This window comes from Nycticebus coucang, chromosome 9 (genome assembly GCF_027406575.1).
Source record: "Nycticebus coucang isolate mNycCou1 chromosome 9, mNycCou1.pri, whole genome shotgun sequence".
NCBI lineage: Eukaryota > Metazoa > Chordata > Mammalia > Primates > Lorisidae > Nycticebus > Nycticebus coucang.
The window spans coordinates 89,121,649-89,135,494 of record NC_069788.1 but is presented as its reverse complement, the minus strand read 5'-3'; the positions used below and the strand labels follow the sequence as shown (position 1 = coordinate 89,135,494).

The window sequence follows — 13,846 nt, the reverse complement described above, 5'->3', positions numbered from 1 at the left end:
ATAATAATAATAGCAAAGAAATGCCCCCCTCTACATGTGTAACAATGAACGAGGGAATAGTTTTCTCAACCATGGTTCATTTTACATGATGCAATCAAATTCAGCCATTTAAAGTGAAGGGAATTCATAATGAACAAAAATGCTTACATTATGGCATTAAATGAAAAAAGTGGAATATTCTGATTTACACTAAAACCATGATTATGTCTTAGTTAAAAACTAAGGAAAGAAAAAGGAAGAAGTGAGGTACAGAACTAGGGAGAGAGAAAGGAGGGAGGGAGAGAGGAAGAAAGAAAATACACCCCAAAACTGATGATAGGATTACTACAAGGAGCAAATTCTTTTTATTTTAAACTTTTCTGTATTTTAAAGTTCCATGTAATTTGAACATATATTCCTTTTAGAAGTAGAAAACGTTCAAATGGAGGATAACTGGTGTGAAGACACTAGCTTACAGACATAAAATCCTGGTTTAAGTAATATTTAAGAAACTGTCCTTCCCTCTTAAGCCACTAAATGTTGTAAAATTTACTCCAATTATCTGAGTAAAAAACAAACAAACAACAACAACAAAACCCAATGAACTATTTTTCCCCCACTCTAACACAACATAGAATACTTCTGTGACCAATTGTGTGTGGGTGTCTTTACATCAATCAACTCTGTAGCTGGTTATCTTCTAATTCAATTCACTACTACCTGCCTAGAGATAGTATCAGACCCCACAGATTGAGGGGTCAGTCTTCAACTTCAATGCCAATTACAAGCCCCAAGTTATTTTGCTTGTGCCACTAACTGGGGTTCTCATACCTCTCTCCTCCTGTTTAATTAACTTCCTAAAGCAGCTCATAGAACTCAAGGAAACCTGCGTTTACCAGTTTACTATAAAGGTAATTGCAAAGGATACAGATGATGAGATGCATAGGGCAAGATACAGGGGGAGGAGTATGGAGCTTACCCCCCTGAGTCTATGCCCTCCTTGGGCAAGTCACTGTGTAAAACCTCCACACATTCAACAACTTGAGGTTCCCAGACCCAGTCCCCCAGGCTTCATTATGTAGCATAACCGATTATGCCACTGACCACTGAGGATCAACTTAACCTTCAGCCCTGTAAATCCCAATCCTCTAATCCTACCTTAGTCTTTCAGGTGACCAGCCCCAAATCCTGAAGCTACTTAGGGCTGCCAGCCATCAGTCACCATTACCATACAAAAAGACAACGTTCTAGCTAGAGAGTCTGAGGATTTCAGGACTTGGGTGCCCTAAAAAGGAGTGGCAGGCCAAATATCGCAGCACTTATATAATTTAAACCACAAATTCATTGGTCTTCATTTCATGCACTACCCTATAAACAAAACAAATTTCTGAGTTTCTTTAAATATGTAACATAAATGTATTATGTTTAGATTTCAATATAATCATACCTAAAATTAGATTTCTCCAAAATTGAAGTTGAACACAAGTCAAATACCATTTTACCAAATTCCACCAAAATCTCCACATAAGAAGTATCTCTAAGGCCAGGCAAAATGGCAGACACCTGTAATCCTAGCACTCTGGGAGGCCCATGCAGGTGGACTGCTTGAGTTTAGGAGTTCAGACCAGCCTGAGCAAGAATGAGATATCTTTGCTAAAATAGAAAAAGTAGCCAGCCACAGTGGCACATCCCTATAGTCACATCTACTGAGGAGGCTGAGGCAAGAGGATCACTTTTAGCCCAAGAGTTTGCTGTGAGCTGTTGATGCAGGACAAGGTGGCACCACGACCTGCCGCCTTAGCCCTGGAGGTGTTGATGTTGCTGGGATGGAGCCCAGACCCGCCAAACCACAATGACGACTGCAACCAAAAAATAGCTGGGTGTTGTGGTGGGTGCCTGGAGTCCCAGCTACTTGGGAGGCGGAGGCAGGAAAATAGCTTGAGCCCAGGAGTTGGAGGTTGCTGTGAGCTGTGATGCCACAGTACTACCTAGGGCGACAGCTTGTGGCTCTGTCTCAAAAAAAAAAAAAAAGATGGATGTTAAATAAATCTTGAAACAGGAAAGCAAATGTATTAAAAGTTCCAGATAGGCGGTAAAGCACCACATCAGAACTTCTGCACAACTTCTGCACACTTTCACCAAACCAAGTGTGTACCAACAGATGTGCTTCTTCCCCTCGGCCCCCACTACTCACACACTCCACTCTTAAGAATTCCCTGAAAGCTTCCACCACTTGACTTCCTCTCATTCAGTGCACACAGGCTGTCTATACCAACCAAGTAAGTATGCAGTTACATTACTGCCCCATATTAGCTGTCATTGACATTTACCTCAAAAGATCTTTGAAAGAAGAGATAACTGCAAACTCTACTTACAATCATATTCATATTATATATCATAATTTGTGATTTAAGTTGTTTGGTTTTCATCTTACTGTAAATTCATAATAGGTAGTTTCGAATGTAGGAGAAGAAATATTCATAAATACATTTTCATTGATTAATTCTAAGTTGAGAACAAGCCTATTAGTCTAACCTTAAATTAACATCTATTGAGTCAAAAACAGCTTTTTGTAGGTCAAATATAAACTCTTGTTAGACACTTTCATTTTTTTTTTTTTCTTGAGAGACAGGGTCTTGCTCTGTTGCTTAAGCTAGTCTCAAACTCCTGGCCTCAAGCAATCCTCCTGCCTCAGTCTCCCAAATAGTGAGGATTACAGGAGTGAATCACTGCACCCAGCTCTTCAAGTCAGATTACTTTCTACAGGAGGCTAAGGTGGGTTGATGGCTTCAGGCCAGAAGTTCGAGATCAGCTTGACCAACACAGCAAAACCCATTTCTACTAAAATAAATAAAATACTTTAAACAACTCAAATTATTTTAACAAACGTAATGCCCCCATACTTGGCACCCCAAGCCCCCCAAAAGAATTCAAGGCTAAATAGAAATTTTCAGAGCTAGAGGCATCAGTTTTTACAATATTAACCTTGCTATCATCCAACTATACCCATCTTAGTCCTTCTCAGATAAATAATTGCCAATCACTACAAAATTCTCTCATAACTCCAACTAATCTGAGTCTAACCTTGAAAATGTTTCAAGAACAATTTGAAGTTCTTATTAAAATTTACAGGTGTGACTGGGAAAACCAAAGGCTCAGACAATATTTCTCAACTTTAATTTTCCATTTTAGAAATCTCATTTTGTTATGTTTAAAATTCAGGTAAAACTATTCAATGTCAACTAATAAACACAGAAGAATGACAGAATAGTCACCATTTTTAACCACCACATTAGTAATTCCAGCAAGAATCATTAATGGATGCCAAAACCACGGGGTGACAATTACAAAAGAATATTTATATAATCTCAAAGTATATCTGCACAGATACAGACTAATTACAAATGGAAACTGGTATTTTAATATAGTGGAAAACCTAAAAACCTGGCAGATATCACCTTCACCCAAGTGACAAAGTTAAGATCCTCAATATTTGGGCAAGCATGCTAGCTAGAGCCTGTAATTCCTGCCCTACGGGAAGTTGAGGTGGGAGGATCTCTCAAGTCAAGGTTTCAGAGCCTAGTAAACAGAGACCCTGTCTCTAAAAAAAGTTTTTTTTAATTAGCTTAAGCGTGGTGGCATGTGCCTCTAGCCTATTGTCTCAACTACTTGGGAAGCTGAGGTAGGAAGATCACTTGAGTCCAGGAATTTCAGGATTCCAGTGAGCTATGATCATGCTGCTGCAATCCAGCCTGCATGACAAAGACTCTGTCTCTTAAAAAAAACAATCAGGATAAAGTGACAACATATACCTCATGTAATTTCCCTGCTAAAAGTATAAAACCTGAATCAAGTCGTAACATACAAAACAACCTAATCAGAGGTTCATTTTACAAAACTGGCCACGTACTCTTCAAAAATGTCAATTATCAAAAAAGACAAAAGCTGAGAAATTCTTCCAGATTAAAAGAAAGCTGACATCTAATGCAATGCACAATCTCTGACTGAATCCATTTAATGTGAAATGAAGAGTGCTACTTTAAGAGTGTCAAAAAGGGGGCTGACAAATAATGAAATAAACTAGGTAAATTGATATTATAGAAACTAGACGGTACTTGTGTAACTTTTTCTTCAGACAATATAGCATCTGCCAGGACATTTACTGCTTAGACAATATAGAGATTTCATAAACAAATGTCTAAACGTGATGTATTTATTTTATATATCATACATTATATTTTAATGTATTTTATATCTATTATATATAAAAATATGTATGTACACACACTATATATACACATATGTGTGTGTGTATATATATATATATATACACATACACACACATATATATATATATATATATATATATTTATTTTTTTATTTTTGCAGTTTTTGGCCGGGGCTGGGTTTGAGCCCGCCACCTTCAGCATATGGGGCGGGTGCCCTACTCCTTTGAGCCATAGGCGCCACCCTACACGATATATATTTTAACAACCAAGACACTAAACTATGCTAAAAAGAATTTAAGAAAATTATTTCCATACTCTTGAGTAGAGTATGGACTCTACTCATATTTAAAAAAAAACATCCTGGAATCCTAATTTTCAGCAACAAAAAAGCTAGGGATTTACAAAGACTTAGTACTACAGTCTCTGTAAAATAATATCCTCTTTCAAAAGTGTGTCATGTCAATGAAAACTTTTTTTTTTATAAACATATCCCAAAAGCAAAGCACTTTTTGGCAATGCCTTATTTCATATATTTTATTGAAGAAGAGCTGGAAACTAAGTCCATATATTACATAAGCAATAAAAAATTACTCCTGTTAAGATACTAATAGCATTCAGAAATTTCAGCTTGCCTTAACTCCAGTGATGTTAATTTTTACTTACATCCTGCCTTTAAATGTCAATTTAGATTGTTCCATTATTTGTTCATGTATTTTTAATCAACATAATTCAGCACCATCCTTTAAACACTCAAAATTATGTTTGACCTATAATTAATACATTACTTGAGTTTACTACAGTAACAAGTCTATATAAAGATTTAGAGAATTTTTTTCCTTATCAATATTTAGCTGTACTATATAGGACCCTGAAAAAAATGGGTAATGTTAGTGCAGTATTACATATGAAATAGAATAAACTTTTAAAATGAAAATACAAAGAGGCCCATCTGACACTTCTTTCCTCATTAATCAAGTCAGAGGTCTCTCAACGGGTTACGCGCTCTTCTCCACATGGATCAGAACCAAAACCTCGAAAAGCTTCTGTCAGAGTCTCATTCTTTAAAACATATTTACTAAGCTGCACCAAATGTGAAAATGAAAGATGAAAAAACTCAACCTGCCGTCCCGTCAAGGCAAAATCTGACTTAAGTTTTCAAGCCTTATTTAGGAAGGTTTTCTTTCATCTTAGGTCTCCTGCTCAGAATATCTTATGATTCCATTATCTCCTTTTGCTCAACAAATGTAGTCTCTCCTTGAAGTGGAGACATCTCTGAATGATACAGGTATTTCAAAGATTACTACCCATAAAATATCTTTGAGACTTAGTTAAGCTTTCCTCAGTAAAAGTTCTCATTTTACCACCACAAAAATTAAAACTAAGTCTAGGAAGCCCAGAGGGATTTGCCCTTACTCACACAGCTAGTTAGAAATAAAGCCAAACTAGAACACAGGTTTCTTAACCATGATTATTTTACACTGTTCATCGAGTTCCATAATCATGTCTGCCTCAAGTTATCTGGAATTTTCTTGTTCCTAAGTTAACCTATTACAGTGCTTGTCTTTGTATGTGCAAACACAGCCTAAATAAAACACCTACAGATGGACTTCTGAAGTAGTTCCTTGTACTTCCCATAAGTTTTTGTAAAATTCTAAGTATGTATGCATGTGTTTTTCTGGGGATAAGATTCATACCTTTCATTAAATCAGGAGTCTCCAAAGAGCAAGAATCATTGGTCTACACCAAGTACATGACATACATAAAAAGCTTATGCTAGTTTGAAGTATAGTTCCAAGGATAAGAGATGAATAATGGGTTACTTAGGGATAGAGATTTAAGGCATCATTACACCTGCTTTCACTCTTCCAGTATGGATAATGCTCATAGAAAACTTGTCTGTGAAATACTGCCTTCAAGTGCTCTTTTACTTTTTATCTTCCATTAAAAAAAGAGGCATACATTTCAATATTAATAATTGGAAGGAGAGGAAATCACAATAAGCATAACCTAATCACATTAATATAGCAAAATTTTCTCTAAAGCATATATTTAAAGGAAAACTAACTTTACCAAAATTTTATCAAATGCTATTTATGTGGCAGAACTGGGCTGAAAGTTTAAGAAATTCCTTGTTTCCTCAAACCTCAAAAGGTAGACACTATTATAACAGTTTACAGATAAGGAAGCTGTGACTCAGAGAGGTTCCCCTATGGCCAGTGTTCCTCAGCTGTAAAGTGGAAGATTCAGAATTTGAATTTTAGCCTGTGTGACACCAAACACCTGCTTTTAAGCCTCCCTACAATACTATGATAAAACATTAATATTTAATTTCGCAAAGTGGAAAAAGCTTACAATACCATAAACTGGTCTGACCTACAGTGATGGCTGTGCAGCAGGACACATGAGAAGCAGAGAGGTTGTGGGGTCATCATCTTAACCTTGCTCCCAAGGCTGTGACGAAAAAGGGAAGAAAAATATCCTAGAGTCACAAACTATCTCAGATGATTCGATATGTCTATTTGAATGCCTCTTCAATGATTTTTTTTTTGAGACAGAATTATCCCTGTTTCATGCTGCAGAAATGGTTAACTGCTTTTATTGTCTAAACCTCAAAAATGGATTTTTCAAGTGTGTTTTAAAAATACCTACTTTATCACATACATTGAGCTGTCTCTTAGAAAAGGGACTATCAAAACAGGTTAGCCTGTTTCAACAATGAGAAAGTCTGCAATACCAATAAAACTCCCAATTTGTAATGGCATTTTTCTTCCATGATTCTTTAACACTTTTGCTCAGCCTGCAGTATTTCTATGCTCATAATCATACGTACCTCCCAGATAAAGAAGGACCAAGTAACATGACTTATCCAAAATCAGAATAGTAATGACCTTTAGCTTCTGAACACTTCAAAAAATAGTATAAACTACCTTTTTCACTCAACAAATCTGAGTGCCTCCTATATGCAAGGACCGTGTCTGGTGATGAATATGCATGAAAGACTTAATCCTTAGTAGTCTATAAATCTTAACACAGCCAAGAGCATTTAATGCCTCAACTATTAAAACCTTAAGGCCAAATGTAAGCCTGCCATGTCTTATTTCTAGTAACAGTCTTACAGACATCCTTAGACAATGTTTTGGGGCACTCTCTTAGTCACTTATTTAAAATGTGTAACATAGTAACTACATGTCAGAGGAGTACCAACAATTCACTAACAATTTTAGATGAACAACCATTTTAACAAAGGCTTTATTTTAACAGAGGCTTTATTTGTTTAAACAGCATTTATTTCAACAAAGGCTTTCTTACATGACTGAAAATTTCAATTTCATCAGATAATGCCTCAAAAATAATGCTCTTCTCTCGGCATTCATTTATTTATTGAGTATACACCACCTTACAACTAGTCCTACTTTTTAGACCAACACACATTCCTAAAGACTGGCAGAGGATTACTATTTGAAAAATCTTGAATTGAATGCCTATACTGTCCTGGAGAGAGTTCACTCCTGAGTAGATTTTTTTTTTTTTTTTTGAGACAGAATCTCACTATGTCGCCCTCAATAGAGTGCAGCAACCTTAAACTCTTGGGCTTAGGCGATTCTCTCACCTCAGCCTCCCAAGTAGCTGGGACTACAGGCACCTGCCACAACGCCTGGCTATTTTATTATTATTATTATTATTGTAGTTGTCATTGTTTAGCAGGCCCAGGCTGGGCTTGAACCCGCCAGCCCCAGGGTATATGGCCGGTGCCCTAACCACTGAGCTACTGGCACCGAGCAGTGAATAAATTGTTATTTGGCATCTGTCAAAAGTCTGAATGAGGCTCGGCGCCCGTAGCACAGTGGTGACGACACCAGCCACATACACCGAGGCTAGTGGGTTCAAACCCGGCCTGGGCCAGCTAAACAACAATGGCAACTGCAACAAAAAATAGCCGGGCATTGTGGTGGGCACCTATAGTCCCAGCTACTTGGAAGGCTGAGGCAAGAGAATCGCTTAAGCCCAAGAGTTTGAGGTTGCTGTGAATTGTGACACCATGGCACTCTACCGAGGATGACGCAGTGAGACTCTGTCTCAAAAAAAAAAAAGCCTGAATGAGGCAACTGTCATTTGAGGGATACCACCTAAAAGGCAATAAAAGGCAAATTAACTATTCTCTAAGGAATCAAATCACTGGAATGGTGTACACCTATATAAAGCTTTTATATTATGCCTTAGACTTTTATCCAGTTTCTCTAAAATGGCATGTGAAAAATGTATCTCTATCATTTGTAAAATGTAAAACATTCTCTCCCTAAATAATTAATGTTATTTTACTTAAGAATCTAAATGATTAATTATTCTTCATACAAGAAAAAAATATGCTTCCTCTGATCAATGGGTACACTTCCTTTCATTAATCAATCCCAACTTTAGTTATGTGCAGGCACTGAGTTAAGCTTGCCCTAAGCTTCTCAACTAATTCTCTCCCTCCACACTCTACCCTCAACCAAACTTTACCATTGTTTTCAATACCATCTACAATATCATCGAATACCATCTCAAACCCTTTTTTAAAGTAGACAGATTATGAATTATCAAATCATGCTTGTCTCTGCACATAATGTACTAAAGACTCTTTAGCAGAAATTAGAATTGAAAACCAGCTTTGTCATGCACCTTTCTTTGGTTAACGTCAAAGAATTAGAAATTAAGAATGAAAAAGTCCAAGCCCCACAGGATAAGGAAGTATAATACCAAGGAAACAATGCTGCCTGAGAAGACTGCAATCTACTTTGCCAAGTCATAAGTGCATAACAGAGGAAATATTGCCAAGAAACCTGTGAATAAGAGTAGTATAACACATTTGCATACAGTGGGTTTCAGAATGAGCTATGCTCTTAAGTGTCCAAAAGCACAGCACAAGCAAACAAAATAAATCACTTGGTTCTAACTCTCTATTTACACAACTTAAACACAGACCTTACCGATATCTTCCTCTGGCATTCAACAAAACACATCACTCCATATTGATCAATTGAATGATTTCAGTTATTTGAATACCTACTTGCCAGACACTACTGTGATAGGAACCAAAATCATAAAAATGAGTAAATCCTAGGTTTCAAGATGATTACAATCTTTTACTGACACAAAAGAACTGTTTGTAGGAAATTACTATTGTTGGAAGAACCCCAAGAAAACTCATGCTGCAATAAATTCTGAGCCTAGTGTTTAGATCAAGAAACAATCTGACCTCTTCTGGGTATATATCCAATAGAAGGGAAAGCTAGGATTCAAATAGGTACACACATATGTTCACCATAGGATTATTCACAGTAGCCAAAAGATGGAAGCAACCTGAGTGGCCATCGATGGATGGCTAAGAAAAATGTAGTTTATATATACAATAGAATATCTTTCAGCCTTGAAAAGCAAGGCAATTCTAACACATCTACTATATGGCTGAACTTTAAAGAAACTACACTAGGTGAAATAAGCCAGACACAAAATAACAAAATAACACAAAATACTGTCTGAATCCACTTACATGAGTTTCCTAGAGTGGTCAAATTCATAGAGATAAAAAGTAGGATGGGGTGCCTAGCACTGGGGGTAGGGTAGAATAGAGAGTTAGTGTTCAATGGGCACAGAGTTACAGCTGGGTAAGGAAAAACTGTAGAGACTGATAGTGACTGCAAAACAATGTGAAAGTACTTAATGCTCTAATTACACACTTAAAATTCATTAAAATGGTAAATATTATGTATATTTAACCACCCAGCTGGAAAAAAGTGAAATACTCAGATAACCAAAAGTAATCTGAACATTTAAGGTCAGAGCTTCATTCATTCCACAAGTATTAACTCGGGACTTACTATGTGTTATGCAGACTTTTCTCCTACAATCCACTAGGAACAGCAATGCAATGCAAAGAACATGAATGCAGGCATTTTGAATTTAAATTATGATTCAATCTTGGCTCTCCTGCCACTTCTAGATTCATAACTCAGGGTAATTATCAGAGTCTTGCCTGTAAAATAAAGACAATCTTGAGTCTGTCTCAAGGTCACAGTGAGGACTAAATGAGAATGCACTCAATTAGTGCTCCTTATTTATTAAGGGCCTCCTTATGTGCTAAAATATTTCATATGGAGACACTTAAAAAAATGTTTCTTTTATCTCCTCTACACAAGTGGAAACATAATAAGGAGGCACTTAATAAAATGTTTCTTTTATCTCCTTCCCACAAGTGGAAACATAACCATGGCGAGTTAAGGCCACCAGAGAATATCTATGAAACATTCACTTTCTCAAATAAAACAAGCACATTGCATGTCAGGGGCAGAGACATGTGATGCCATAAAAACCATCCTCCCCAAAAGGTAGCACCACAAGTACTGTAATACCCACCATACCACCACTAGATACCACCACAAAATCACTGCCAAATAGTAATGAGTCGCATCAAAACAAAATACCTTCTGAAACCAAGACAATAAAGCCCAGCAATAACAAAATCACCCAATTTGACCAACTCAGACACATAGCCACAGCCATACACAACAGTCACAACTTCACCTCTCATAGTGAGACCCTAACATAGAAAGTAAAGCAAGTCCTTACTAAAATAATCACAGAAAAAGGTATTTTCTCCCCCAAATTAAACTGGCTAATTCATCTTTTCTTAAAGTATTTGATACCATGGACTACATCGATAAATCTGTTACTAAAAATATTTAATAGTTTTTATAAAGTTTTACAAAATATGCTATGAAGTTCTGAAATCACTACATATGTATAAGCATATGTGTGTATATACATACATGCATGTACCACAGGCAGCTTTAAAGAAAACACTGCAAAATAAACATTATCCAAGAACCTAGATATTAATAACAGAAAAAATTACTATTTGCTATAGTCTCATCCAGAATTCATCTTTTAACAAATTATTTGAGCATTTAATTAGGACGGGTATTTTTTTCTGGAAAATTTAATGTTGACCAATACATTTTCAATTTAAACTTTTTTGAAGTATGTTTTAAACAATATTTTCCAAGTTACTGAACCTTTAACTTGAGCCCTTTTCCACTAACCATAGTGCCCTTGAAAGCAAGTACCACGAAGACAACTGACCATCAGAATTGCAAAGATGCATAATATTCAAAAACAGATGCATTACTTCAAGTTATACTCTAATCAGATGAATGATTTTTAAAACCTGAAAGTCATAAGACCACTTAGGCTTACCATGTACATCAGTAACGTATGCCTTTAACCACAACTCTCTTCACAAAAGCACTGAGGACTCCCCACTATCTAGTATCCTGAAGATTTGCAAAAACCTAAAGACACTCTAGGTTTGTTAGCTCTGTCCTGAGGAAAAGCCATCCGGGCAGCTCAACTTTTCCAGACAATCTGCATAAATCTGATGTGCTAACTTAAAGCATACACTGATTTCCCCCAAATTAAAAACCCGTAAGAAAGTCGTCTTAGCAGGCTCCAGGCATTTCGGCACAAAAACATCTGAGAGGAGGGGCAAAAAGATGGCCTCGGCCACCCGCCCCCTGAGGCCCAGGTCACCTGCCAATAAACACACACAATCCTTCCCAGGAGGGACTGGAGGACTTGCGCTCTCCCCGCAGCACCGACAGCCCAGGCTTCGTCCCCAACACCAAAGCAGGGTCCGGGATGTTGCCGAGCCGCCAAGCACGCGTTTACACCTGGGCTAGTTCTGCACCTCCCTCGCGCGCGTAGCCCCACCTGTCAAAATCTCTGTTCTCCCCGAGGCCCGAGAGGTAAGGAGTGAGGACCGGGCACGGGGGAAGGACCCGCATACCCCGCCCGCGCCAGAGCAGCCGCAGAAACTCTCTTCAAAGACTGACTTGGGAGGCGCCGGGGGCACAGCCCGGCCCCGCAGACGCCCGAGCCGCAGGCCGCGCCGCGCGGCCAGGGCACGACGAGGCCCGGCAAGACCGCGCCATCTGCCAGCGCCCGCCAGGCCCTAACGCGCGCTCCAGCCCCGGCCGGGACGCAGGCCTCGGCGCGGAGGCGGGAACGCGGCCGGACGGAGCCGCTCCCAGCCCCGGACACAAAGCGGCTCCGCGGGAGCCCGCCTCACCTGCAGCACGGGGTACCGCGGGCCTTCGAGAACCATCGGACCCCACTCCAGCGCGCGCGTCACAGCCCAGGCCTCCCGGTGCCGCCCGGCGCCGCCGCCGCCGCCGCCATTTCCTGCCGGTCGCCGTCGCCTCGTTCCCGCTGTCAGGTTACTCCATTCACCTGGGCCTGGAGCAGCCTGCGCCGCGCCGCGCCTCCGCCTCCGCCTCCGCCTCGACCCCTCCCGCCGGCGCCTGCGAAGACTGCGCAGCGCTCGGCTGGCCCGCAGCCCGCGCACGGCCCGCGGCAACGGCGCACAGCCGCTTGAAGAATGCCACCCGCCCCGCACCGCGCCTCCGCCCCCCCGCGCTCAGCTCGCCCCGCGGCAGCATGAGAGCAAGCTTGTGATTGGACAGAGCGCGGCGGTGAAAGGTTAATTTCGGCCCTCCAGCCACTCAGGAGCGGGGAGACAGCCGACGCCGGCTGCGAAGGCCGAGGCGGTGTTTGCGGCCCACGGCTGGGACCGGATCCTGGCGTTCCACGCCTTGAAGCAGGGGTTCTTTGCAGCCCTCTGGAGCCGGCGCGCCGTGGCCAGGGTACTGGCTAAGCTGGGCAGACTCTCCCGGCTCTCGGAATTCGCCTGCCCACATTGTTGAACCTTACGGTACCCACCGCCTCCTAAACGTGGCCCTCCCTAGGGCCGTGATTGTTCGTTCCCCGGAGAGCTCAGCTCTCCTAAAACCGCTTACCTCCCCTTTTTAAAGGACTTTTCCGTAAGTCTGCTTTACACTGAATTAACGGTGCAGGGGCCTCCGCATTTGCGGAAATAATATTAAACATCCACTGCCCCTCCACCACCTGGGATAGGCAGTGGCCCTATTTATGTAAATTGTTCATTTTGCACAGGTCCGAACCTTGTAGCTATGAATTAAAACATGGATGGAAGTGAAGTAAGTGGCTGGCTTAAAATCGTCTTAATTTTTCTCAAAATGTACATATCTTTTCTCCTGAACATCACTGATAGGCCGGTTTATTCCAGGTGAGATGTTAACAGCAACCATGTTTCACTCTGCCTAATAGTCAGAGGCAGACTGAAACATGGTTGCACTTAGCTACTGTGTACTAGAACCCTCTGGGCTGCGCTTTTCAGTGGTTACGCTATTAAGCACTTAAAATTCGGCTAGTCAGAATGGACGTGTGTGTGTGTTCTTTACCAAATACGAAGGTAAGACATCTCACTGATAATTTCTTATATTGATTACACGTTGACGTGTTAATTTTTTTATATATTGGGATAAATATTAGTTTCATTTTTTTTTTAAAGTAAGTTCTACAAAGTTTTAAATATCATCTGTGGCCTGCATTATATGGCTATTGGACAGCCGGGTGTGGGACTCACGTGCCTGTGTTCCTTACGTGGATTCTGTGAGATGGTGTTGTAATTGCTTCCCACTTTCAAAAATGAAGAAACTAAATAACTTCCAGCTGGCAAACAGCTAATCAGTGAACAACTGAGATTTGAACCCAGTAGCCTGACTTAGAGCTGGTGCACT

At 40.0% G+C, this 13,846-nt stretch overlaps 1 protein-coding gene across 4 annotated transcripts in view; it reads right to left on the bottom strand.

Annotated features, from left to right (window-relative positions):
- Positions 1–12,631, bottom strand: part of DICER1 (dicer 1, ribonuclease III) — a 77,004-nt gene extending 64,373 nt beyond the window's left edge. For 2 of the 4 annotated variants that reach the window (XM_053601734.1, XM_053601735.1), the window contains exon 1: positions 12,316–12,631. The gene's annotated coding sequence lies outside the window, so the exon portion shown is untranslated. The remainder of the gene's footprint in view (positions 1–12,315) is intronic. The other 2 variants (XM_053601736.1, XM_053601737.1) reach the window with 1 other exon arrangement.
- Positions 12,632–13,846: the final 1,215 nt, after the last annotated feature.